Source organism: Pleurodeles waltl, chromosome 10, assembly GCF_031143425.1.
Source record: "Pleurodeles waltl isolate 20211129_DDA chromosome 10, aPleWal1.hap1.20221129, whole genome shotgun sequence".
NCBI lineage: Eukaryota > Metazoa > Chordata > Amphibia > Caudata > Salamandridae > Pleurodeles > Pleurodeles waltl.
The window spans coordinates 245,353,881-245,381,531 of record NC_090449.1 but is presented as its reverse complement, the minus strand read 5'-3'; positions in this window follow the sequence as shown (position 1 = coordinate 245,381,531).

Below are 27,651 nucleotides of genomic sequence, written 5' to 3'. Positions count from 1 at the left end.
GGCTTTTCGATAAACGTCCCCAAGTCTCACCTGGAGCCCTCTCAGCGCCTCCTGTTCATAGGGGCAGGACTGGATACAACGCTAAATTGGGCCTATCCTCCGCCTCAGCGTATTCAGGACATTCAGGCATTGATTCCAATGTTTCAAAATGGAGCGGTTGTTCCAGTCCTCAAGGTCCTGCGCCTGCTCTGTCTGTTCGCTTCTTGCATTCTGTTGGTCACTCATGCACGTTGACACATGAGGGCTCTCCAATGGTGCCTCCACAAGCAGTGGTTTCAACACAAAGGGGATCTCGAGGAGTCAATATCGATCTCAAGGGACGCTGCAGCGGATCTACGATGGTGGGCTGTGGACGGCAACCTCTCCCAAGGAAGGCTGTTTTCACTGCCTCCTCCGGTGGCCACGGTCATAACGGATGCTTCCTCTCTAGGGTGGGGAGCTCATCTGGGGGACCTGGAAATCAAAGGTCTTTGGTCTCCAGTGGAATGGACTTTTCATATCAATCTGTTAGAATTGCAGGTGATACGTCTGGCTCTCAAGCCCTTCCTCCCATCCCTTCACGGTCAGTCAGTTCAAGCCTTGACGGACAACACTACCACGATGTAGTATATAAACAAGCAGGGAGGAGTGGGGTCGTACCTTCTCTGCAGAGACGTTCTGCGGCTCTGGTCCTGGGTTCAGGACCATCAGGTTTGCTTGGTAGCGAATCATCTGGCCGAAGTGCTCAACGTACGTGCGGACAGTCTCAGTCAGCATTTCTTAGTCGATCATGAGTGGCGTCTCCATCCGGATCTGGTCCTTCACATCTTTCGGATGTGGGGTTCTCCGCGGATAGATCTGTTTGCCACTAGGAAGAATACGCACTGCGTATCGTTCTGCAGCCTCCAGTATCCGGTGCAAGGAGCTTTGGGAGATGCGTTTCAGATGCTTTACACATTTCCCCCCATACCCTTGATTCCTAGGGTTCTGAGGAAGAGTCGCCAAGATCGGGCTCAAGTCATTTTAGTAGATCCGGATTGGCCGAGAAGGGTGTGGTACACGGACCTTCTCCAACTCTCACTGTGCCCTCTGCTCCGTCTCTCTCTCAGGGCAGATCTCCTCTCGCAGTTGGAGGGACAGGTTCTACACCCCCACCTACAGAGCCTGCACCTTCATGCCTGGAGATTGAACGGGCGATCTGAGTTTTTTCTCTCTCCCACCAGAGATAGTGGATGTAATTTTATCGGCCTGGCGACACTCCACTAAGACTGTTTATGCCGGCAAGTGCACAAAATTCGTGGCTAGGTGTGGAGAGAAACAAATTGATCCCTTGAGAGCCCATATTTCTGATGTTCTGTTGTTTGCTTTAACTTTAGCACAGAAGGGTTGTGCAGTTGCGCTAGTTAAAGGCTATTTGTCGGCACTGTCAGCCTTTCTTTGCCTTCCAGGCCAATCCACCTTGTTTAAATCACCTATTGTTATTAGGTTCCGTTTTTTATGCCTCAGTGGGATTCAAATCTGGTTTTGACTTTTTTAATGGGTTCACCGTTTGAACCCATGCATTCTTATCCATTAAGATTTTTAGTTCTTAAGACCGTTTTCCTCATAGCTATTACGTCTGCTAGGCGTGTGGGTGAGCTTCAGGCCCTTAGTGTTAAACCTCCCTTTACTTCACTCTTTGCTGACAAAATGGTGCTGAAAACCAGGGCGGCTTTTCTCCCTAAAGTTGTCACTCCTTTCCATATGGGGCAGTCTATTACCCTTCCATCTTTCTACCCTCCTCCTCATCCTTCAAGGGAGGAAGAGCGACTCCAATGTTTGGACCCCAGAAGTGCTCTCAATTTTTAAATTGAGAGAACAAAGGACTTTCGGTTGGAGGACCAGCTCTTCGTTGGATATGTAGGAAAGAGGGAAGGCAGAGCGGTCCATAAAATAACTATATCCAGGTGGGTCATTCTTTGCATTAAGATCTGTTACTCGTTGGCAAAGAAGGTTCCTCCTAAGGGTATTAGAGCCCATTCGACCAGAGCTAAGTCTGCCACTTCGGCCCTGGCTAGAGGGGTTCCGGTGGTGGATATTTGCAAGGCAGCATCTTTGGCGTTCCTCCACACTTCCGCAAAGCATTATTGCTTTGACTCAGAAGTTAGGAGGGGCGGCCCTTTTGCACGTTCTGTGTTGCAGGAGTTCTTGGTTTGACCGGTCAGGCACCCACCTCTGAGTGCGGTACTGCTTTGGGACTCTATTCATAAGGTTAGGAATCCACAGGTAGTTGTATCCATCAGAAGAACAAGTTACTTACCTTCGGTAACGCTTTTTTTGGTGGATACACTAGCTACCTGTGGATTCCTCACAGCCCCACCCGCCTCCCCCTTGCCTGTCTCGTCATACCAAGACTTCTGTATTACAAGTGTATATATGTTTTGATAATTTTATATATAAATGATTGTTGTAATTGTGTTACATCAATATGGTTTTATGTGTGTATTCATTTGAGCTATTGTGAGATCGGTTTTCACCTGTTCACCTCAAAGGCACGTAAAAAATGGGTGAAACTGACGGCAGCACGCCGGCGAGGACCTCTTATTGTCACAGTGACGTCAGACGGAGTCACATGGGAGCCATGCAATTGTGACGTCCTTGTCGATGTGGAGACCTGGGAAGAAGATTTTCTGTTGAATGCTGGCGCATTAGGAGAATTCATAGGGTGAGGAATCCACAGGTAGTTGTATCCATCAGAACATAAACGTCCTTAATACAGGTCTGAAAAATAAAGTAACCAATCCATTTCAAGGATAGGTATGGATAATTCTCCTACCAGATTCTGTACTGGCCTGAATGAATCAACACTTTCTCTTTTTTTCTCCTTCAAAAAGATTTGTGGACAGCAGTCAAGCAGCACACTTCAGTTAATTTTCTCTCTAGTCTCACACGTCTGCCAGTTATTTTAAGAACGGCTGGGTTTATGATCACTAAAGGTCACGATACTTTCAGTCAAATCTATGATAGTGATGAGCTCTACTTATGAAAAAACCTATACTCAAAAGTATACCGATCTCCATTAAGATTGATAACCCTCAATTCTGCCTGTTCAATATGGCTAAAAGTAAGGTTTAAGGACAGTGAAATAAAAGAGAGAATTCATGAGCGTCACAATTTTGGTTTTTCAGCCAGGGATTCCCCCTAGTATGTAAAGGTAGTTATACTACAAGTAGAATATATTTTGATGGTACCATGAGCATTAAAGTCCCATCCGAGACAGCTCCTACTTTGCTGTGCCTTTTACCTTTATTTTCCAAAGCTACTTTTACATCAAGCGTTTCAATTTATTTTGTTTGCCACTCTTTTACCTCTTGCATTGGAGACTGTGTCTGATACATGTATGCTCATCCCTTCAGCACTTTGTGATATAGTGTGTTCTCTCTAATTCTCCTAATGTTTTCAGGGCCTTCACGTTTTCATGGTCATATTATACACAGGTGCATGCCCCTTATTCTGTGCTGTTTTTGAATTTTGTTTAAATAAATTCCCAAATATGTTTGTAAAGATTGAGGCCCTCATTACGATCCAGGCGGATGGCGTTATTTTAGAGAAAGGTACTGCCAACAGGCTGGCGAGACCTTTCCACAAAATATGACATTGGCAGTTTGGCTCAAGCCAAACCCCAAACGTACCACTCCGTCCGCCAGGGTGGTAACAGCTGCCAGGCTGGAGACTTCGGTCTCCAGCCCGGCAGCCGTCACAATCCCAAACTCAGGATTATGACTCTGCCTCGCACCATGGTTTACGTGGCAATCTCACCTCCATGAAAACCATGGGGTTCGGCACTATCTGTGCCAGGGAATTCCTTCCCTGGCACTGACAGGGGTCTCCCCGGTCCGCCTCCCCTCCCAGAGTCCTCCCACATCGGATACACACATACACCCACATACATACACACATTCACCCACGCATGCATACATACATACACTCACACATCCAAACACACAAACCTACATCCAGGCACACACGCAATCACACAACAGAACATGCACGTACACACACACCCACTCATGCACACACACATCACACACGGATGCACGCATTCACTCACAGTCACCCCCACAAACGCACACAACACCCCCTCTCCTGTCGGAGAACCTGACTTACCTGCTTGCAGGGGTTCCTCCGGCAGGAGACGGGACGGCAGCAGCACCACCATACCGCCATCCGCTGCCATGACCGTCAACGGAATTCTGCCTTCTGGCGGAATTCCAGCTATGGTCATAATGACATGGACGGTTGGTAGCCACGGCGACGGTATGATGGCGGCGTTCGCCATGGCGGTAGGCTGTCAATACCGCCAATGTTATAATGAGGGCCTGAGTCTAGTCAATAGCTGAATTGATTATCCAGATAACAGAGTCCCGAATGCAGGACCTTTTCTTCAAGTCACTGAGGTTCCATTTGGAGATATTTAATTTTGAGAATGTAATATCTTATACCTCCAGAATCCTTTTTTATGCCTGGTCTTATCAAGGGCTCAGTAATACTTTTGTTCTGTCTCTTTCCTCTCCTGGCCCTCAATTTGCTTGATTTTCTTTAGACATTCACCAAACTCATAGGAGCTCACTTGGACTTTTTGGTTAAGTGGAACAATAAGTAATCACCTAACTTTGTCTCCTGTCCATGGTATGATGAGATGAACAGCCTACTTGAGCTTTCACATTTAAACATTGTCTGGTCTCACCTCTTCAATCTAACTGAAATTATTTGTTATATTGGTAATGTTGTTTAATTTGTTTCAAATGGACTTCGCATTGTGGTTTATGATGTCACCAGAACCCCTGCATAGCAATTTAGGACCATATTTTATGTTTACCTATTTTGTACCATATATCACCCAAAGAACTTCCATTTGAAGTGTTCTCTGCCCACCACTAAAAACAACATCTCTTTCTGAGTAACTTACCAAGGTCAGTAAGAAGACAATCTTGCCCTGTGCTGCTACACTCTATTTTTACCCACTGCCACCAAGAACAGCTCAAATAACATTTGTGTTCTCTCCATTTCCTGCATATTTGGCCAGGGAGGGTCTAAAGTTGGGAACAAGAGTGGTTGCACAGCTGCTGATCACTCATTTCACTTCTCATTTGCTGTCTAATTTATCTAATCTTTTGTTCATTCTTAGATTGCTTAACACCTCATAGTTCTCCTGGCTTACATCCGATGGTCATTCTGGCTCTGTTTAAAATCTGATGGTTGGCAGACCTCATATTGAGTGGTCAGGTTGCCTTATATCTGCGGATCATGAAGGCTGACATATGCTCGGCAATGTGCTGTATACTTGGTGATCACCCTGCCTCACAACTATGAGTGACCCTACTTTATAATGCTTGTAATTCTACCCTGTCTTCTTATGGTCATTTAACAGCACATGTCTTAGATTTGTTGCCTTTCATTGTCACATTATTGTTATATCCGCTATTGCTACAACACATTTACTTGCAATTCTGCTACATATCTTCTAGTCAATGTGTTTCATTGCATGGTTGCTCGGCCTTTTACTTGATGGCCACTAAGAGCTTGATTTAGATTCCGGTGGACAGGTTACTCTGTCACAACGGTGATGGCTATCACATCCCCTGAAATATAAATCTCACAGCTTCCTATGGGATTTATATTTCGGTAAATGTGATATCCGTCACCATTGTGACAGAGTAACCCATCTGCCAAAATCCAAATCAGGCCCTAAATGTATTTCTAATTGCCAAAAGGCACTGTCCTTAACAGGTCCTGGTCACGCTGTCTCACAGTGGCTATTCCTCAGCAACATAGTTACTCTGGCTCACATCTCGTGGTCACCCTGTTTTATAATCATTAGTCACAATATATTTACTCTGTACCAGACCTAAAATTTTCTGTCACTTTATGTTAAACCTGCAGGTCACTCTGCCTTATTTGAGCTCAACGCTTTACCTTACTCCAGGGGTTACTGTATTTTGTTTGTAGCAATCACCCTTCAGTAGATGTGCTGGTCAGAAATAGTAGTATTAAACTCTCCCATTTTCCAATTTTCTGCATTTGGTGTGTCAAGCAACTAACAAACTTCTCCATTTATAAATTACACTTTCTGTTTCTTTGGGTGGTGGGGAAGCTCTCCACCGTCTCTGGCTCTGTATTCTGACAAAACTGTCTAGCATTGCACAGTAGCGGGTGGCGTGTACATGTGGATTGTGAGTCTGTTTGGCCTTGATCAGTGTTATTAAAGTGAGAGGGCCATATTTAAGGAAAGTGGCGCTTCACCCAGTGCGGTGGCACTTTACTTGTGCCCCTTAGCAACCCCCCCCCGCCGCCACCATGTGTGCGCCGTATTTAAATTACTGCGCACCATGCCGCAGTGTAGAGGGCAATAGAGTCATTTTTTTTAATGCTATTTATGTACTCTGCAGGAGTAGCGTAATTATAAATAATGGTATGCCCCTTTTAACACCTGCTCTGAGCAGGCCTTAAAAGTGCCGAAAAAAAAGGTGCAAGGAAATCTCTTAGATTTTTTTCAGCTCCTGTGTATACATTATGCCTGGCGCAGGTATATATTGTGGCGCACGGGTTTACAATGTGGCGCAATGCATGTGTTGCGCCACTTTGTAAATATGGCGCAGTGAAAAAGCAATTTGTCACGCCTTAGCGTTTAAAAAAAAATATCGCTATGGCGGCACTAAGTGGCACTAAGGGCACTTAAATATGCCCCAAAGTGTTTAAACAGTACCAGGTGACAACAGAAATAATACATTTCAACATACCTTTTCATATATGTACTCCAAAATGTTTGGTTGATTGTATATGACAGCCAGATATATGAGATTTCGTTTGCTTTCATCTAGTGTACAGGGATCAAAATGGTGTTGCTTGATCAGATAATGCAGAACATCAACATATCCCAGCTGAACACTCTGCAGCGCTCTATAAACACAATAAAAATTGGGAGTAGTGAGTACTCTGCGAAAAACAAAATAATTTAACTTGTATCAAAAAAGGTACACATGGAAGTTACACCTTTGGTTTAATGGAAGCATTAATTTCTAACTTTTACCAAAAGATTTACACCTTCTGATCAACTGCATATTTTTCAGTTAAAAAGGGTGACCATTTTGAATCTTCATCTCAGTTGATGATGGCCCTTCTTGCTTTGAAATCTTAGGCTAGTGTAGTTTAGGCATTACTTGTTTGAACCTCCTCAGGGGGGCGCCATCAGCCATTTACCACAAATCCAACAGTTGGCAACAGAACTATGTCAACAGAAAATATACGTTTATATGGAACCAACAGAATTGTATCTAGTTCCTGGCTGGTCCTTGTATAGTCCCATGTCAGTGAATTGTTCTGCGCTATGTCCCCAGGGATATAGGCACAATTTGGTAAAATGCGTTTTTTTGGCATCATATACTCAAGCATACCTCAAGCACTCACACAGACAATATCACATCAACCACAACTTATACAACACAATATTAAAGAACGACAAATTTCACAAAACAACAACATATTAATAGAACTCCACATAACATCCCAGCAACATACAAGTGAACGACACAGCAACAAACACAACTGAATAGCCATGCAACAAAAGTATATAAAACAACATAACACAACACCACAACATAACAGAACACAACAGAAAAGTATAAATAACACACCATAGAAAAAGAACACAATAATATCACCAAATGACAGCGCAACTCAAATGATACACCTGAATAACATGGGAATTTAACAACACAAAATACAAATAACCCAACACAACACTACAAAATACCAAGTCACAACACAAGATAAAAAAAAATAGCACATCAACAGTACAATTCAATAACAACACGACAACATGAGACTACAATCAATAACACACAAACGATTAGCACAAGCATCTCAACAACACAAACAGCACGTCAAAAAACATAATTATTCCCCAACACAAACAACATAACAATACAAAACAAAACTGTACAAAAACACACCACAGCTAAACAGCACATAAATGCAATACTAAAATAACATATCACCTCAATTACACACTATAATACCAGAACTACAAACTACCAACACTTTGAGTTTCACAAAGTGGCCATTTAATATTCTACACTATATACTGTGTAAGCAGTTTGCCATACAAATGTGCATTGTGTGATATGGGGATACGCCATAGAAAATGTTGACTGCAATTTTTCAAGTAAATAGTGTATAAGCATTATGAATCCCCTTGGTGTACGTAGACATACCTATGCACTTCTGCTCCTGTCAATGCATCCAATGTATCATGAGTTACAAGACATGCTGCAAAAGGTGAATGCTGCAAAAGGTGACGTAACATGAGCAGCAACATCCTTCCCCTAATAAGCTCCCTGCCTCTTACTTCCCGTTCCGTCCTACAGCTGCCATTCCCACCCACCCTCTTGCTTTTCTTACAATTTCCCTTCTAACCACCTCTCTAATAACACACCTAGAGTATATATATATATATATCTCCCTTCTCATCACACCCTTTACAATTTGGGCTATTAGAGCAACTTTAACCTACTGAACCTTACAATGGATCTTGCTCACTGCCTTTGTTGTCTCATCGATTTGGTCTTCTACAAGAGCAGCAACATGAGCTACAGCAAATGCTACAACTAGAACCACAACAAGTGCAACATGAAGTGCTGAAAGCCGATAGAGTTGCAACACTACAATCTATTTAAGCACTATCAACATACATACTTACAGACAGGCTGTCAAAGTACCCTGTACAAAAATGACAGAGTATGAATGAAGATTGGTAGAGGACTAGTTTGAGCCACAAAACGACCCTGCCAGCATCAGTCATCAAATATGTCACCAAGTTGTAAAGTAAATCTTGGGTAGTCCCCTGCTCCCCAAGCTGCAACAGCCTAATCTTATTATCCCACTCCTATATATATAGATCAAGACAACGCTGCTTTCATTAATGGTTTTCTGGGCTCAACAACAATCATTCCTGTGGATCACAAGATCCATGCATACTAGGGGACTTCATCATTTGAAGACAAACCAACAGCTTGCGTTCTCTCAGACTGTAAAATACTTGGGGGCAGATTTATGAAAAGTGGCGCTGCACCTACAGCAGCATCACTTTTCTAGTGCCCCTTAGCACCCCACTGCCGCCACCATTGTAGCGCCGTATTACAATACGGTGCACCATAGCGGTAATTAGGGTGACCAGCATCATCATTTTTTACGCTAGTCCGGTACTTTGCAAGATTAGGGTATAAAATTATGACTCTAATCCTGCAAAGCACCCAGAGGTCCATTGTAATCAATAGGAGACACTTTTTAATGCCTGCACTTAGCAGGCATTACAAAATGCCGATAAAAATGGCGCAAAGGAATCTCATAGATTCCTTTGTGCCATTTTTACGGCCCCCTAGCATACATTATGGCTGGTGCAGGTATAATGTGGCACACATTGCACCACTTTGTAAATATGATGTGGCGTTTTTACCCTTCCAACGCCACATTAGAGTAATTAAATTACTCTAATATGGTGTTGGAATTGGATAAATCTGGCCCTTGGTTTGCACCATATAATCACTAATCTCACCTGTTAGGTTGTCCACAACCTTGAAGCTATATATGGCCCAATAAAGTTAAATATGGTTTCTACAAATGGCCCGATTACATGGAGTGATCATCACATCTTCAGAAACCTAAGTTCTCATGGCAACCAAACCTTCTACAGACTCTAGTACAGAATCACAGATAACAGACCATTGAACAAATGTAATATATGATCATTCCAGGAATTCCGTTATACCACCCAAACATTACGCCCAGCTGTCAAAAAACAATTCCCCTAGTGGTTAAGAAGGTCTTTTGAAATTGTGGTCACCCTGAAAACCAGACTCTGAGGCTTAACAGGATAACTTGTTGGTTCACCTCAGACATAAACCCATAAAACTATGAACAGAAACCAGATTGTCCACAAGACTTTGTAAGAAAACTCTCAACCTCAATGAGGAAAAGCAGCTGCAAAGGAAGTACAATATACATATAGAGCCTCCATTACAAAGGCCAACATATCCCAGGATAATCAGAAACCTAATAAGTGTCAAAAACATGGTTGGTACCCCAGCAGAAACATGTCTGCCAAACATTTGCAAGTCAATTCTCTCAAGTCCTCTGCTGCCATTTTAGCAAGAGAGATCATCAACTTCTCCCTGTTAAGTGGTGGACTCTTAAGCAACCTGAAAACATCTTATAGGAAATCTATCATCAAGAAAGAGATCAAAAAGGAAAGGTATTAATGGGTACCTCAAATAGTACTTCAGGAATAATCTTTTATGTACTCTTACATTGCTTTGTAAGTAACTTGTTCGTCTGACTGATACTTTCAACTGCATATCTCCACCTTTTTAATCAATACCAAAGATGTACTCCCAAGGGTGGTGGGGCTGAGGAGTGGACTTCAACAAAGAAGCCCTGAAGACTGATCAGGCAAAAAGACTCTCCCAGCAGGTTTGACACAGTAATGCCTGGTGAGGATATGAACAGGTCAGGGTTGGCTCCTCCACTATGGCGGAGGTGCATCACCACCCCCCCCCCCCACACACACACACACCAGCAGCAGCTGCAAACCTTTAAAAATAAAACAATAATAAACAATGTTTATAATTGTCTTAAAGGGGCGGGCCATGGGGGATGACAGCCATGGAGGGGAGTGCACAGAGCACTCCCTTCAGTGTGCATGTATGTATGGCCAGCCGTCTCAACACACATGTGCACGGAGCTCTCTCCAACCCGGTACAGTGTTGCTGAATTGGAGAGAGCAGGCCCAGGCTCCCACTCTGCCTTGGAGTACCCAGCCAGGCCGCTCCAGCCAATCATAACGCTGCTCTGAGTAGCATCATGATTGGCCTCAGGGCAGGCTGGGAGCCAATGCCTGCTGTGCAGCAGAAAGCGGTGTTTGATTAAGTTACATTTTTTTAAATATTATTATTTTTTATTTTTGTTTTGTTTCCCTGCCCCCACCCCACCACTTTGCCAGTCGCCAGCCCCAACTAGAACAGTCACCCATGTAGCAGCTTGGTCAATGTACAATACAGAAGCCCTCTTGTCAGGGCCTTAGTAGTGGCCTTCACCTTAGTGGAATAATCCCAAAAACCCTTGGAAGTCTCTTTCTTGGCCCAAGCAAAGCTCTACTTAATGCAATCCACCTCAAGGAAGTCCATTTCTGGACTATGGGGGTCATTACAACATTGGCGGTATAAGGCGCTTACCGTCGTGCAGAAGACCACCAATACACCGCGGCGGCGGCGGTAGACCGCCACAGCTATTATGACACACATCTCGGAATCCGCCGAAATTCAAACACCCACACAATCCTACCACACCAAAGGTCAGCGATAAACATGCGGAAACAAATCCTCCACCTCCACGCCAACAGAAACACGCCCATGCCATTACGACCCACAAATCCACGCGGCGGTCTTTCAACCGCAGTATTCCATTGGCGGTACACACCGCCACGCTCAAAATACACACACAGCTCCAAAACACTGCCACATTGGACAATTACAAATACACACACCTGATACACATACACACACCACTCCCACACATCCAATACAATATCAAACACACACCCACATCACCCACAAACCCCTACAACAAAAAATTCAGAGAGAAGGCGAGAGAGAGAGCACAGAATAGACAACCCCATCACACAGAGGCACACAACACCATCAACCACACAACATCCACGCACAAAACACCACCTACAACGACACTCACCACACTCATCAACATATACACCACCCCACACATCACACACAACACCCCATGTCACGCCAAAGACACCCCCGCTTCTCCGAGGAGGAGCCCAGGGTCATGGTGGAGGAAATCCTATGGGTAGAGCCACAGCTATTTGGCTCACAGGTACAGCACACATCCATAGCCAGGAAGATGGAGCTATAGCAAAGAATAGTGGACAGGGTCAACGCAGTGGGACAACCCCCAAGAAATAGGGAGCACATCAGGAAGAGGTGGAACGACCTACGGGGGAAGGTGCGTTCCACAGTCTCCAGGCACCACATCGCGGTACAGTGGACTGACGGCGGACCCCCACCTCCTCCCCCTCAACTAACAACATGGGAGTTGCAAGTCTTGTCCATCTTGCATCCTGAGGGCCTTGGAGGGGTCGTTGGAGGAACGGACACTGGTAAGTCAAATCTTCACTATCATATCCCCCACCCTACCTGCATGCTATCACACACCCCCACCCTCACACCCTCCCCTATCACCCAAACTCCTCCCTAATGTACCCATAACACCAACTACACATCCCAACCCCAAGACCTGCATGACACAACTAAGCATGGACACCCATCACTAAAGCATGCCCACTGCACATACCCAGAACACCCCCCAACCATCAGCACACAACCCCACACACAGGGATGCCTGCACTGGGGTTCACGCACGCCCAACCATTGCACAACATTACAAACACACATGCAATAATCATGTACTTATACCCCCGCAGGAACCCGAAGGAACTTCACCACACCAGAGGGTCCAGACAACACCACTCCACCCCCAAAAGAGGCCCACAGTGACGACAGCATCTCTGCCCTACTGGATCTTGATGACCAGCCCGGACCATCGTGGGCCTCAGGACAGTTGGTTCCCCTTGCCCAGCCACAGCCCAACACCAAGCTTCCACCCTCTGGTAACACCAGCACAGCACCCACCCTGCGGGCCCAAACCTCCCTACCCAGGACAGGTCAATCAGCGGTGTGTCCACCACTACAGGGCACCCAGGCTAACCCAACACCCCAACAACAACAGGGACCTGGGGGCAGTGGTAGTGGGCACACGGTCCAGGGGACGGAGGCACAGGAACACAGGGGAACTGGGAGGGCTGCTGTGCGACAGAGGGAGGACAGGCCAAGGGAACCAACTCTCCACAAGGCCCTATCCTCCATCATGGAAGCATACCACCACTCCCAGGAGACGATGGCCACGGTCCTGGACAAGTTGCTGGAGACCCTGAGTCTGCAGGAGGAGCAGTATTTGCGGATCAGGGAGGATCTCAGGACCATCGGCTCTGCCCTGGGCACCATCGTAGGGGTGCTGACGGACATTCAAAAGACCTTGAGGGACACCGTGGCACTCCAAGGGGCCCCTGACACTAGTCAGGACGACAAACTGCCCACCACCTCCGCCGGCGCTAGTGGACAGGACGCCCCGCCACAGGACCACCACACCAGCACCCCACCCCCTGCAGACGGACAACCACCACGCAAGCGGTCCCTGAGATCCAGGAACAGGACAGAGCAAGATGGCAAGACCCCCGCCAGGAAATAAGACCACCCTGATTGTCCCCCACTGTCCCACTTTGTTACCCTGTCCAAATCGGAACTGCCCCAGCTCCACTTTCAATGGCCAGATGTACAATGTACCTGTGAGACTAATAGACTGGACTCTGCCATGGACATTCCTCCACCATCACCCATCCCCATTTCACAACCCCCCCTTCATTTTTTAGCACTTAAAAAAACACCCCTGAAACACTAAATAAAATGGAGTCAGTCTATGCTTTGTAATTTTGTATTATCAATGACAGTGTCATATTGGGTTATCCATTGGAAGGCTAACATACCAATGTCACACATCACAAGCCCTTCAAGGATGCAAGCAGTTGACACGTAGGTTACCACTTTTGTGAAACTGAAATGGAAGGGGACAACTCAGTTAACAAATAGTGAGTGAAATGTTGGTACAGGATAGAGGTAGACGTGTGAAAGTTAATAAAATGTTAAACCTGAAAATTTACTCACCTGTGTTTCACTGGAAATATTGCTGTATGACTGACTCCCTGTTGTCGTTTTCTTCTTCCTCAGCTTCATCCTCATCACTGTCCACAGGCTCCACAGGCTCCACAGCTGCTACAACACCGTCATTTGGATCATCCTCCTGTAGAAAAGGCACCTGGCGTCGCAATGCCAAATTATGGAGCATGGAGCAGGCGATGATGATGTCGCACACCTTCTTCGGTGAGTAGAATAGGGACCCACCTGTCATATGGAGGCAGCTGAACCTGGCCTTCAGGAGGCCGAAGGTGCGTTCGATCACCCTCCTAGTCCGCCCATGGGCCTCATTGTAGCGTTCCTCTGCCCTGGTCCTGGGATTCCTCACTGGGGTCAGTAGCCAAGAAAGGTTGGGGTAACCAGAGTCCCCCAATAGCCATACACAGTGCCTCTGGAGTTGACCCATCATATCAGGGATGCTGTTATTGCGCAGGATGGAGGCGTCATGCACAGAGCCAGGGAACATAGCATTTACCTGCGAGATGTACTGGTCTGCCAAACAGACCATCTGGACATTCATCGAATGATAACTCTTCCTGTTCCTGTACACCTGTTCACTCCTGCGCGGGGACCAGAGCTACATGGGTCCCATCAATGGCACCTATGACGTTGGGGATATGTCCAAGGGCATAGAAGTCACCTTTCACTGTAGGCAAATCCTCCACCTCAGGGAAAATGATGTATCTCCTTACGTGTTTCAGCAGGGCAGCCAACACTCTGGACAAGACGTTGGAAAACATAGGCTGGGACATCCGTGATGCCATGGCCACAGTTGTCTGAAAAGACCCACTTGCAAGGAAATAGAGCACTGACAGCACCTGCACGTCAGGGGGAATTCCAGTTGGATGGCGGATTGGTGACATCAGGTCTGGCTCCAACTGGGTACATAGTTCATGGATAGTGGCACGGTCAAACCTGTAGGTGACGATTAAATGTCTCTCTTCCATTGTCAACAGGTCCACCAGCGGTCGGTACACCGGAGGATTCCGCCATCTTCTCATATGTCCCAGCTGACGGTGCCTAAGAAGGACAACAGCGAATAAACAGTCACTATTCCTCCAGGTATGTACCCACAGTCACACACAAGACTACACCAGACAATAAACCCTTCCTGGATGTGTGTTGAGTGTAGGCCTCGGTATGTGTGACACAGTAGTAAATGAAGCCATGTGGGCCCCTGAAATGGCGGCTGCCTGACCTCTAAACTGGGACAATGGGATTGTGGGGTAACAGCGCTGGCGTTGCACACCGTTGCGGTAGGCGGTCGTAGACCGCGGCACAATGCTGCATTGGTTAACATTGGACCCTATGGGTCCCAGGAGCCATTGAACAGGTGCGCCGGCGGTGATGATGCGCACCGCCGCGCACGTCACCGCCATTTTCTATCTGTTCAATCACTAGATACCTGACCTTCGACAGGAGAGGACCTACACTGCTAGTGCTGCTGTGACCACGGTCTGGAAGTGACGATGGCTGCTGCGTCTGGGGAAAGGGCCCCTGCCTTCACTGCACAGGAGTTGGAGAAACTTGTGGATGGGGTCCTCCCCCAGTACATGCTAATCTACGATCCTCCAGACCAACAGGTTAGTACACAGGGAGCACGTTGTATGGGCTAGGCCGGGGTGGACAGGGCTGGGTGGAAGAGGGAAGGGGGCAGAGTTGATACTACATAAAGCATGGGAATAAAAGGCCCACATGGCCAGAGTAGGGAGGGGCCACTCACAACGACGGTGCAGTTGGTAATGACTGTTCCTCTTTCCTTGTGCATGTCATGTAGGTCAGCGCCCACCAGAAGAGGGACATTTGGCGTGCCATCACCAAGGTGGTCCGGACCCTGGGGGCCCACCAGAGACGGGGCACCCACTGCCGTAAGAGATGGGAGGACATTCGCCGCTGCAGCAAGAAGACGGCGGAGGCTCAGCTAGGGATGGTCTCCCAACGTGGGAGGGGTGCCCGTCGCACCATGACCCCCCTGATGTTCCGGATCCTGGCGGTGGCCTACCCGGAGTTGGATGGGCGCTTAAGGACATCACAGCAGACACAAGGGGGTGAGTACAACCTCATTCTGCGGACTTTGCGTGCAGTGGAGGGGTCTGGGTGGGGGAGGTGGGCTGTGTGTGTCCCTAGGCCAGGGCAAGTTAGGTAGGCAAGGCCCCTCCGTAATGTGTGCCATGTGGCACTCTACCCCACCTCAGAAGAGTTCCAAGTTGAGGTATAGTTGCCCCTGTGGCATCCATGTGCGCAGATTTCCACCATTGCCATGTAGGCCATATCCCTGAAATTGAATGTGCAGAGGCCAGGAGCACGGCGTATTGCATGGGGCTGCTGCGTCTGTCTTGTCCACCAACGGTAGCGGTATGCCATGCACTAAAACTCTCTTTGTTCTGTCTCCCCCCCCCTTTTCCTGCTCTCCCTGTCCTTTTGTACATCAGCATCATCAGGCGGAGGTACAGTGGCACCGGAGCACGAGGGAGCTGCATCCCACATGGCCATGGAGGGCCACACCACAGACTCTGAATGCACCAGTGGGACGGAGGGCGAGGGGAGCTTCACGTCGGCCACTGGATCACCAACCAGCGACACGGACTCGTCCGCTGATGGGAGCTCCCCAGTGGTGGCGGCACCATCTGTGCATCCCACTTCTACAGGTACAGCCGCCACCTCCCCTACCAGCACCGCCCTCCCAGAAGCCCCTCAGCGTTCTCCCCGTGCCCGCTCACCCAGGAGGGTGGGCATCACCTTCGCCCCAGGCACCTCAGGCCCTGCCCCTGTCACCCCTGCTGCCCTCAGTGAGGAGGCCATTGACCTCCTCAGGTCACTCACTGTTGGGCAGTCTACCATTGTGAATGCCATCCAGGGTGTAGAACGAGAGTTGCAACACGGTAATGCATTCCTGGAGGGCATTCATTCTGGTCAGGCTGCCCTTCAGCGAACCCTGCAATCTCTGGTCTCAGCTCTGATGGCAGCCATTGTCCCTGTGTCGAGCCTCCCCCCTCCAACTTCCTCCACCCAGACCCAATCCCCTGTACCCCAGCCCATCCCAAGCACACCTACAGACCAGCATGCACACAAGTCAACACACACAAGTAGCTCAAGCAAACATAGGCACCACACACACCACAGGCACTCACGCAAGCCTCACCCACATACAGACACAGCAACATCCACTGTCTCCACTGTGTCCCCCTCCTCCTCTTCTCCCTCCCAGTCTCGTCTACACACACACCTGCATGCACCACATCTACAGGCACTAGGACTCGCACCAGGACACCCAGAACCACAAGCCGCTCACCTGCACTCACTACCTCCACTGCCATTTACACGTCCCCTGTGTCCTCTCCCAGTGTGTCTGTGACACCCCCTCCCAAAGTACACAAACGCCGGCAATCACTCACCCAACATCCATCCACCTCACGACAGCCTCCAGTACCTGCACCTGCACCCAAAACACCTAAAGTGACACCTCCTACAACCACCTCCTCTTCCTCCACTCCCAGAGCCCCTCCAGCTACCCATCCCAGTGTCCGTCAGAAACTGTCCCTATGTCAAATTGACCTTTTTGCCCCAACCTCCCCCCCTCCAATTCATCAGTCCCGTCGTAGCGCCTCAGCCAAAAAGCCTCCAGTACCAGTGGTGCGTGTTCCAGGTTTTTGGAGTGCACCGTCCACCAGGGCAGGCAGTAGGACCCGGAGCCAAGGCACTGGCAGCCCACCCCCTGTAAAGGCTCTGAAATTGGGGAGTGGACGACGGGACCGTGTCAAGACTCCTGGTGGGACAACAAGTGAAATGGGATCCAAGGCGATTGGTAAGTCAGCTGTAACTCCAAAGAAGGTGGGGAAGGTCCAGAGGAAGTCTCCCCAGCCTGTTGTGAGTGTCACGGCGGAGAAGTACGCCATCATTTCCAGCGGTCCAGACACAACCGCCAGCACCGTCGTCACTGGTCAAGAGACCACCGCCGGAGTCAGTGCCCAGGAGGGCCCAAGTATCATCACTGGTCAGGAGACCACCGCCGGAGTCACAGCCCAGGAGGGCCCGAGTATCCTTACTGGTCCAGAGACCACCGCCGGAGTCACAGCCCAGGAGGGCCCGAGTATCGTCACTGGTCAGGAGACCACCGCCGGAGTCACAGCCCAGGAGGGCCCGAGTATCGTTACTGGTCCAGAGACCACCGCCGGAGTCACAGCCCAGGAGGGGACAGGATGCCACAGCCCCGCTGGCCAATGATGGAACGTCATGCCACACACCAATGTCCAGTATGGAGATCGTCATGCCACACACCAATGTCCAGTGTGGAGATCGTCATGCCACACACCAATGTCCAGTATCAGAACCGCCATGTCAAAGCACCGCTGAACAGGGCAAAGACCGCCATGTCAAAGAACCGCTGAACAGGGCAAAGACCGCCATGTCAAAGCACCGCTGAACAGGGCAAAGACCGCCATGTCAAAGCACCGTTGAACAGGGCAAAGACCGCCATGTCAAAGCACCGCTGAACAGGGCAAAGACCGCCATGTCAAAGCACCACTGAACAGTCCTGAACCGCCATGGCAAAGCACCGCTGAACAGGGCAAAGACCGCCATGGCAAAGCACCGCTGAACAGGGCAAAGACCGCCCTGTCAAAGCACCGCTGAACATGGCAAAGACCGCCATGTCAAAGCACCGCTGAACAGGGCAGAGACCGCCATGTCAAAGCACCACTGAACAGTCCTGAACCGCCATGGCAAAGCACCGCTGAACAGGGCAAAGACCGCCATGGCAAAGCAACGCTGAACAGGGCAAAGACCGCCATGGCAAAGCACCGCTGAACAGGGCAGAGACCGCCATGTCAAAGAACTGCTGAACAGGGCAAAGACCGCCATGGCAAAGCACCGCTGAACAGGGCATGCACCGTGTAGGAATGAATGTACCGCCACATCAGCCATCCTTATCCCATGTGCAGCTGGGACAGTGACAGGACAGGAACTTTCACGGGGAGACTCATCCAGTCTGGGCACCAGTCCCCCTCCAGAACCAGTGGAGACCTGCATCTACTTGAGAGACTGTTGCTTTGCACTCCCCAGGATGGCACAGTGGGCAAACCACCAACTGTGGAGACTTGTGAGACTGTGGCTTTGCACTCCCCAGGATGGCACAGTGGGCAACACACCCACTGTAGAGACTTGAGAGACTTTGGCTTTGCACTCCCCAGGAAGGCCCAGTGGGCAACCACCCCCCCCGGAAGAGACTTGGGAGACTGTGGCTTTGCACTCCCCAGGATACATCAATGGGCATGGAGCCCCGTCGTCGATGTGGCTTTGCAGTCACCCGGCTGAGGTGCCCCCCCTTCCGTTCCCCCTGAGGTGCCTGTAGTATTTCTATCTGATGCCCCGGCAGTGTTCTCTCGGATTTTGGTCAGGTGTCTATTGTGGGCCTCGCCCATGCATTTTTGGACTGTTGGTGCACGGACATTGTTGTGTACATATCTGCATTACTTCTTGTATTGTATATATAATTATGAGTGATTTAGAGATATATATCTGTATATTTTTGTATGACATGTATATTGGCACATTACAATGTTTGACCGAAATTCGCATTGTCTTTGCATTCTTCCGGGGGAATTGTGGGTTGTTAATGTGATAGTTTTGACTGCATTGGTGTGTATGTTGTAATATGCGAGGGTGGGGGTGGGGGTATTTGGTGGGTGTCCCCCTGACTTTTGCCTCCCCCGTGTCGTAGATGCAGTACTCACCGGTATCTTCTGCGCCTACGTCGCTGTTGGTCGTAAACGAGCAGAAAGACAAGGGCAGGTAGTATTTGGAGTTCCGGGTCCATGAAGTCGTCGTTCCTCGTGGGATGTGTTGAGGTGAGCGTTTTCCCATAGCAAAAGCTGTTTCTGCCGTGTTTTTATCCACAGTGAACCCGCCCCGGAAAAGGTGGCGGATTGGCCTGTTGTAATAGTGTGGGCGGTACATTGTCTTCCGCCTGTCTGTTGGCGGTAACCGCTGTGCTGCTTGTCTGTGCCACCGTGGCGGGCGGTGTGTTAAAGTGGCTGTCTTTGTTGGCGGTTTCCGCCAGGGCTATAATTCAATTTTTTTGTCCGCTGGCCTGTTTGCGGTATTACCGCACCTTTTCCACCGTCCGCCAGGGTTGTAATGACCCCCTATGTTTTCTATTTTTTGCACCAGCAAATTTGACAAACGTTAATCATTTATCAGGTGCTTCATAGACCCATCAATGTATAAACTAAGTCCCTGCTTACCATCCAACAAGTGTAGTCTCTCCTCCTCTTTAGAGTTGTGTGGTGGAGAGAAGAATGTGGGGAGCATTATGAACTGTTCCAAATGAAAAGGTGACATCACTTTCAGAAGACATTATGCTCTAGTTTGAAGCACTTATTGAGAAAAAAGATGGTATAACACAGCAGAACAGGTAATGCCTGCAATTAAATAACACATTGTGCAGAATTGATGATGATGAAAAAACTGTCTTAAGGATCAAAAGTCTCAGGAAGCAGCTGCGCATAGGCTCAAATGGGGTACAAATCAAAAAGGTGATGAACAAACTAAGGTCCCAATGTGGCATATTAAAAGGACTAGGGGAAACCTATGAAAGTACGTTTAAGAAGTGCATAAAAATGATGAGTTGAAAAAGGATAAGTTACTTACCTGTAAATCCTAGTTCTCTTCCAGGGGTGTCCTCATCAAAGTCATAAACATTGAATATTCCCGCCCTTGTGCGGGGACCCCAGAGCATATATAAAAGACACACATATAAAGTATGAAATATGCACGAAAAATATATATTGCATTTTTAGTAGACAAATTTTCATACTAAACTCATATATACATGTGTAAAACAGCAATGCAGACCATAATCATAAAAAGGCTAAAATGCTTTATTTCTATGGAGTTTTTTTTTTTTTTTTAAGTTCTTTTCAAAATTACAATAAGAGAAAAAATATCTACCAAAGCCCACAACTGGGCCTAGGGAAATAAGCAGTAGTAATCATCAGAGAAAAAAAGAGAAAAAATTACATTGAAAAACAATGGAGCACTCTTAGCCAATAGGCTGCATGAAGGTTAATACAGGAGAACCATAAAAACTTTGGCACTGTGCCTTTAAGACCCTGAGCACCTCCAGTATCCCACCATGCCTCAGGTGTGAAGGAGAGGTGACAGTTGGTTCACAGTTAGATCAGTACTTTTTTATGGTGACAAGCTGTGTAGCCGATTCGAAAGATAGTCTGTCCTGCACTTCTAGGAGACGTGCGTCCGGGGAGGAGGGTGGGTTGTTTATGACTTTGACGAGGATACCCCTGGAAGAGAACTAGGATTTACAGGTAAGTAACTTATCCTTCTCTTCCAGGGGATCCTCATCAATAGTCATAAACATTGAATAGATTAGCAAGCCCATCCCTTGACTCTGCGGACTGTCCAATAGAAGTGCAGGAATAGATATGTATCATGCAAATAGATTTCTCAGAGAAGCTTGCCCAACTTGGGCGTCTGCTCTTGCATCTGAGTCCAAACAGTAATGTCTAGTAAATGTATGTACAGACTTCCATGTAGCAGCCTTACAAATTTCAGAGATTGGAACATTATTAAGGAGGGCAGCAGTAGCCGCCTTTCCTCTTGTGGAATGCGCTTTAGGTTTAGCAAGTAGTTGTTTGTTAGCCAACTGGTATGCATTAACAATACAAGAAACTATCCATCTAGATATGGTTCGTTTTGATGCTGCCTCCCCTGTTCTCAAATTACCATAATGTATAAACAAGTGGTTGGAATGTCTAATCAGCTTGGTTTTATCCAAATAAAATTTTAGCACTCTTTTCAGATCTAGGGAGTGCAAAGCTTTCTCCGCCGGAGTCTCCGGATTGGGGAAAAAAGTTGGTAGAGAAATAGTCTGATTGATGTGAAATTCTGACACCACCTTCGGTAGGAATGATGGGTGAGCTCGTAGAACCACTCTATTCTTGTGGAAGACTGTGTACGGTTCTTTGGAGGACAAAGCCTGAATTTCACTGACCCTCCTTGTGGAAGAAATGGCTACCAAAAAAGCCGTCTTCCAGGTAAGGTGTTGCAAAGAGGCTTTGTGTATAGGTTCGAAAGGAGGGCCCATAAGTTTCGATAGTACTATGTTCATCTCCCATGGAGGGGAGGGTTTCCAAATGGGGGAAAAACTTTTTTCAAACCTTCTAAGAAATCCTTGACTGCTGGTCTCGTAAAAAAGGATTCCTGAGAAGGTGACTTACGATAGGCTGTAATGGCAGATAAATGTACCTTAATAGATGATACCTGCAGACCGGATTTTGCCAAATGGAGTAGGTAAGACAGTATGACCTCCTCCTGAGCCAGTATGGGATTCTGACCTTGCTGACAGCACCATATGTAGAACCTCTTCCACTTGAACGCGTAAGAACGCCGCGTGGAAGGTCGTCTGGACTCCTTCAAGATGTTCATGCACTCTTGCGAGAGCCCTAGGTGCCCATACTGCAGGAATTCAGGAGCCATGCTGTCAAGCTCAGAGAGGGTAGGTTGGGTGAAGTACCCTGTCCTCCAGCCTGCAAAGAAGATCCGGTCTGCATGGCAGCCTCCTGTGAGGTTGTTCCGATAGGTTGAGGAGATCTGTGTACCAGAACTGCTGGGGTCATTGCGGAGCTATGAGAATCATTCTGGTGCTGGATCTGTAAAGTTTGTTGATCACCGCCGGTATGAGGGGGATCGGTGGAAAAGCGTAGAGAAATATCCCTGACCAGTCGATCAACAGGGCATTCCCTCGAGATCCCGGACGGTAGAACCTGGACGCGAAGTCTGGGCATTTCCTGTTTACCTCGTCTGCGAAGAGATCCAATTGAGGCCGACCCCATTGAGCGAAGATGTCTTTGACGACTTCGTCGTGCAGGACCCAATCGTGGGCGTCCTCGACGTGTCTGCTCAGGAAATCTGCCTCCACGTTTTGTTGACCTAGTAGGTGAACAGCTGTAAGCGACATTCCTCTCACCAGGAGCCAATGCCAGATTGTTTGAGACTCCCGAGATAGGGGTAGGAATCTCGTTCCCCCTTGTCTGTTCAAATAATACATTGTCGCCGTATTGTCCGTTTGTATTAGGAGAGATTTCCCCTGAATCGATGGAGCAAAAGACTTGAGAGCCAGATGGACCGCTCTGAGCTCCAGCAGATTGATGTGGTACTCTCTTTCGTTGTCGGACCACAGGCCCTGAGCTTGAAGGGGACCTAGATGAGCCCCCCATCCCTGAAGAGACGCATCCGTTACCAGAGTATCGGATGGAATTACCTGGTCCAACGGAGCTCCTACTGACAGGTGAGGTCTGTGCATCCACCATTGTAATGACTGTCGTGCTCCTATCGGCAGCCGCACTCTGTCCTCCCAGCGGCCTGTGCTCTGGTTCCAGTTGTTTTCCAGCGCCTCTTGGAGGGGCCTCATATGTAGCCTGGCATTCGGGACAATGAAAATGCATGAGGCCATGGAATCCAGTAGAGATGTCACCTGACGGGCCGTAGGTGCGTCGGACTTCAACAGGTCTTGACACTTTTTCTTTATTGATAATAGTCGTTCTTCTGAAGGATACACTCTTTCGAGCTCTGTATCTAGTATTGCTCCCAGGTAGTGGAGATTCTGCGTTGGAATCAAGGTGGACTTTTGGTAGTTGACTTGTAGACCTAGAGACCTGAAAACCTTGAGCACAATGTCCCGATGGCTTCTCGCCTGTTCCGGAGAGGAGGCTTTCAGTAGCCAGTCGTCTAGATATGGGTAAATGAAGATTTTTTGCTTCCATAGATGTGCCGCTACCACTGCTACGCATTTCGAGAAAACGCAAGGGGCAGATTTCAGTCCGAATGGTAGCACCTTGAACTGATAGTGCTGTGAGGCTATCCGGAAGCGCAAGAATTTCCGATGCTTGGGAACGATCGGGATGTGAAAGTACGCATCCTGCAGGTCGATGGAGCACATCCAGTCCCCCTGATGTGGCTGAGGAAAAATCTGGTGAAGGGCCAGCATCCTGAACTTTTGCTTTTTTATGTACTTGTTCAATAGTCGTAAGTCCAGAATCGGTCTGAAAACACCCTCTCGGCCTTTTTTCGCTACCAGAAAATAACGGGAGTATACCCCCTTCCCTCTGTGCGCGACTGGAACTTTTTCTATTGCTTTCTTTTGTAAAAGGGCGTGAGCCTCTTTGAGCAATAGGCTGACGTGAGACGGATTGCATTTGGTTGGTGGCAAGAGCGGTGGAGGTTGCCGGAAAAGAAGGGAGTACCCATTCTCGACAATGTTGAGCACCCATTTGTCTTCTGTTATACCACGCCACTCGTGAATAAAGTCTGTGATACTTCCCCCCACCGGAGTGGTGCACAGTGTTAAGGGAAGCGAGTTCTCATTGTTTGGCTGGCGCTTTGGGTGTGGACTGCTGTGGTCTACTTGACCCTCGTTCCCTTGTGGCCTTACGAGACTGAAAAAGTGGGCATCCTTGCCTCTGCTGTGGCCTCTGGGACCAATGAGGGGTTTGAACCCTCTGCTGGAAAGGGCACCTGTCGTAAGGCCTATACCGTCGCCTGAAGTCCTTTTTTCTCTCCAGGCCTACTGCCCTCATGGTGTCCACTTCCGTCTTCATGCGTGCCATCTCTTCGTCTGTATGGGTACCAAACAGCGAGTTCCCGTTGAACGGAAGATTTAAGATATGCTGTTGTGCTTCCTGCTTTAATCCAGTCAGTCTCAACCAGGAAGACCTTCTTGCACAAACCCCATGTGCGTATCCATGTGCAGCTAAGTCTGCCCCATCTGCCGCTGCGCTGATGACCTGGTTGGAGACAAGACATCCCTCTTGAAGGATCTCCTGGAAGTCCTGCCTGTCCTCCCTAGGCAATTTGTCTGCGAACCTGTTCAGAGAGTCCCAAAGTGAACGGTCATATCTGCCTAGGAGTGCAGAAGCGCTGGAGACCTTCATCATAGAAGCCGCCGTGCCGCACATTTTCCTTCCCGGAGAGTCTAGATGTCTGCTCTCCTTGTCAGGTGGAACCGTGGAGGATGATGCTACTGAGTGTGTTTTTCGGGCTGCGGCCAATATGACTGAGTCTGGCGGCGGATCCGTCCTGAGAAATAAAGGATCTTGTTCAGGCGCTTTATATTTTTTAAAGATCCTAGCAGGAGCTGATTTGAGGGTGGCTGGCGCTAAAAAGGTGTCCATGGTTGGTTGCAACAGACTAGGCACTAGCGGCAGCAGCTTTTTCGAAACCGCCCTATGCTGCAGAGTTTCAAAAATGACGGATGAGGAGGTTGACGGTTCTGGAACCTCTATGTTTAGCTTTTGTGCTCCCCTGATAAGCACCTCATTAAAGGTAGTGATGTCGTCCACCGGGGAAACCCTAGCTGGTGGAGAATCCGTTAAGCTGGGGGAGTATTGTCTGGCGGATGACCCTGACGATCACCAAGAGGGGGACCTTCTGTGTCTTGACCGTGACCTAGATCGTCTCTGGGAGCGTGACCTACTGCGAGATGCTGTAGCAGAGCGCCCAGGCCTCGTGGTCGACTGGTGAGAAGCAGAACGAGCCCGTCCTGCCCGCGCTGTCGGTGATGGTGTTCTCGGGAGAGAGGCAGTAGGAGAGTACATCCTCGAATACTGCGAGTCCGGGGAGGCCGTCGGTCTATTAAGGCTCTCCAACCACCTCAGTGACAAATTGATGGGCGAGACATGCCCAGACGATGCAGCTCTCGACCGAGATGAACCACTTCTTATGGAGACCACCGGAGATGGAGTGGTCTTATCCGCCGGCGGAAGCCGATGCTCTGCTCCCTGCAAGACAGGTAAAACCTGTGTCGACGTCGACAGCTGTAACGACGTAGAAGGGAGCGCTGCCGGTTGTTCCTGTCTCGACGTTGAGTGCCTCGACGTTGACCGGCGATCCCTGGACCGCGACCTGCTCTCTGTCGTGTGCCTCGCCGTTGAGCGGTGGGCCGCCGACGGCGGATGTCCTCGTTCTCGCCGCAGAGGCGATTTCGGTGTCGCCTTCCTTGACGTCGAGGGGTGCGAGGCCTTCGGCGGCGAATGGGCACGCCGGTGATGGCTCGATGTCGATCGGTGGGTTGCCGTCGACGGAGATATGCCCCTGCGGTGGCCATGTTCTCTCAACGCTGTATCCTTCGACGTCGGTCGGGTCGCCATCGACGGCGATCTATGAAGGTGAGATGGTGGCAGCGACGACGTACACGGGGAACAAACAGGTATCTTCCTACCTGCTGACGTCGATCTAGCCTGTCTCTCCGGAAAATGGCTTGTTGGCTGCCTGGGAAGCGAAGAGGATGATGTTTTCTGCCTCTTGTGAAGCCCATGAAGCCTGATCTTCTCCCTGTCCTTCAGAGTTCTTTTTGACATGTTCTTGCAGTGTTTGCAAGTGTCAGGGCAGTGACTCTGAGGCAAGCACACAATGCAGAGAGTGTGTGGATCTGACTGGGCCTTCTTCTTCCCACAGGAAGGGCATTTCACAAAAAGTGAAGGCATTTCTCAGTCAGGAAAACATTTCCAGACTCAGACAATGATGTTAGATGTCGAGTAAAGGTGGAAAAAACGCTGTTCTGAAGTATTTTTCTGAGAAAAACTCAGAAAAACTGAGAGCTCAATGCTCCAGGATCCTCTCAGAAGAAGCCGGAAAAAAGAACTGACCTAACTGGTGGGATACTGGAGGTGCTCAGGGTCTTAAAGGCACGGTGCCAAAGTTTTTATGGTTCTCCTGTGTTAACCTGCATGCAGCCTATTGGCTAAGAATGCTCCATTGTTTTTCAATGTAGTTTTTTCTCTTTTTTCTCTGATGATTACTACTGCTTATTTCCCTAGGCCCAGTTGTGGGGCTTTGGTAGATATTTTTTCTCTTATTGTAATTTTGAAAAGAACTTTAAAAAAAAAAAAACTCCATAGAAATAAAGCATCTTAGCCTTTTTATAATTATAGTCTGCATTGCTGTTTTACACATGTATATATGAGTTTAGTATGAAAATGTGTCTACTAAAAATGCAATATATATTTTTCGTGCATATTTCATACTTTATATGTGTGTATTTTATATATGCTCCGGGGTCCCCGCACAAGGGCGTGAATATTCAATGTTTATGACTTTGATGAGGATTCCCCTGGAAGAGAAACAGGATTTATCAAGCAAATGAAAAAAAGCCATTAAGAACCCTTAACAGTACACCGTAAACCTTTATTGGGCCAGAGACAAAATAAATAAAAGAACATCAGACAACCTGTCTTGAAGAGGAGTGACTTATCTGTACTCACATCGGGCAATGAATTTGGCCCAGCAGGCAAATTATATCCACCAACTCCTGTGGAAAATAAAAGCAACTCAGTTGATTTCGCTCAATCTCAATGCATGCAGGTGTAAATTGTGGAATGTTCCTGTTGTAGCAGCAGGTCCTCCTGAAGAGGACATGCTGTCTCAAATGAAGGCCTGGGGGTCCAGTGTGGAAGGGCAAAGTATTGTATGAATCTAATGAGCACTAACCCCCTCACTATCCTGTCGAGGGCAGATGCATAGATACAACAGATCAGGGAAATAGACTCTCTGAGCTCAATACAGGCAATCACAGTAAGCTGCGCCTTGCCCCTCATGAACTTGTTGAGGAGCTGTGCGATCAGCAGCAGAGACGAGAATGTGTAAATGAGTTACTCATCCCACTGACGGCACAATACATCTCCTAGAGAGCATGAAGGAAGAAACTCTAGGGTGCAAAAGGCTGAACAGTTTATGTTCTTAGCAATAGCGAACAGATCTTTTAAGGACACGCCACATTAAGCTACTTCTGGTAATAGATACC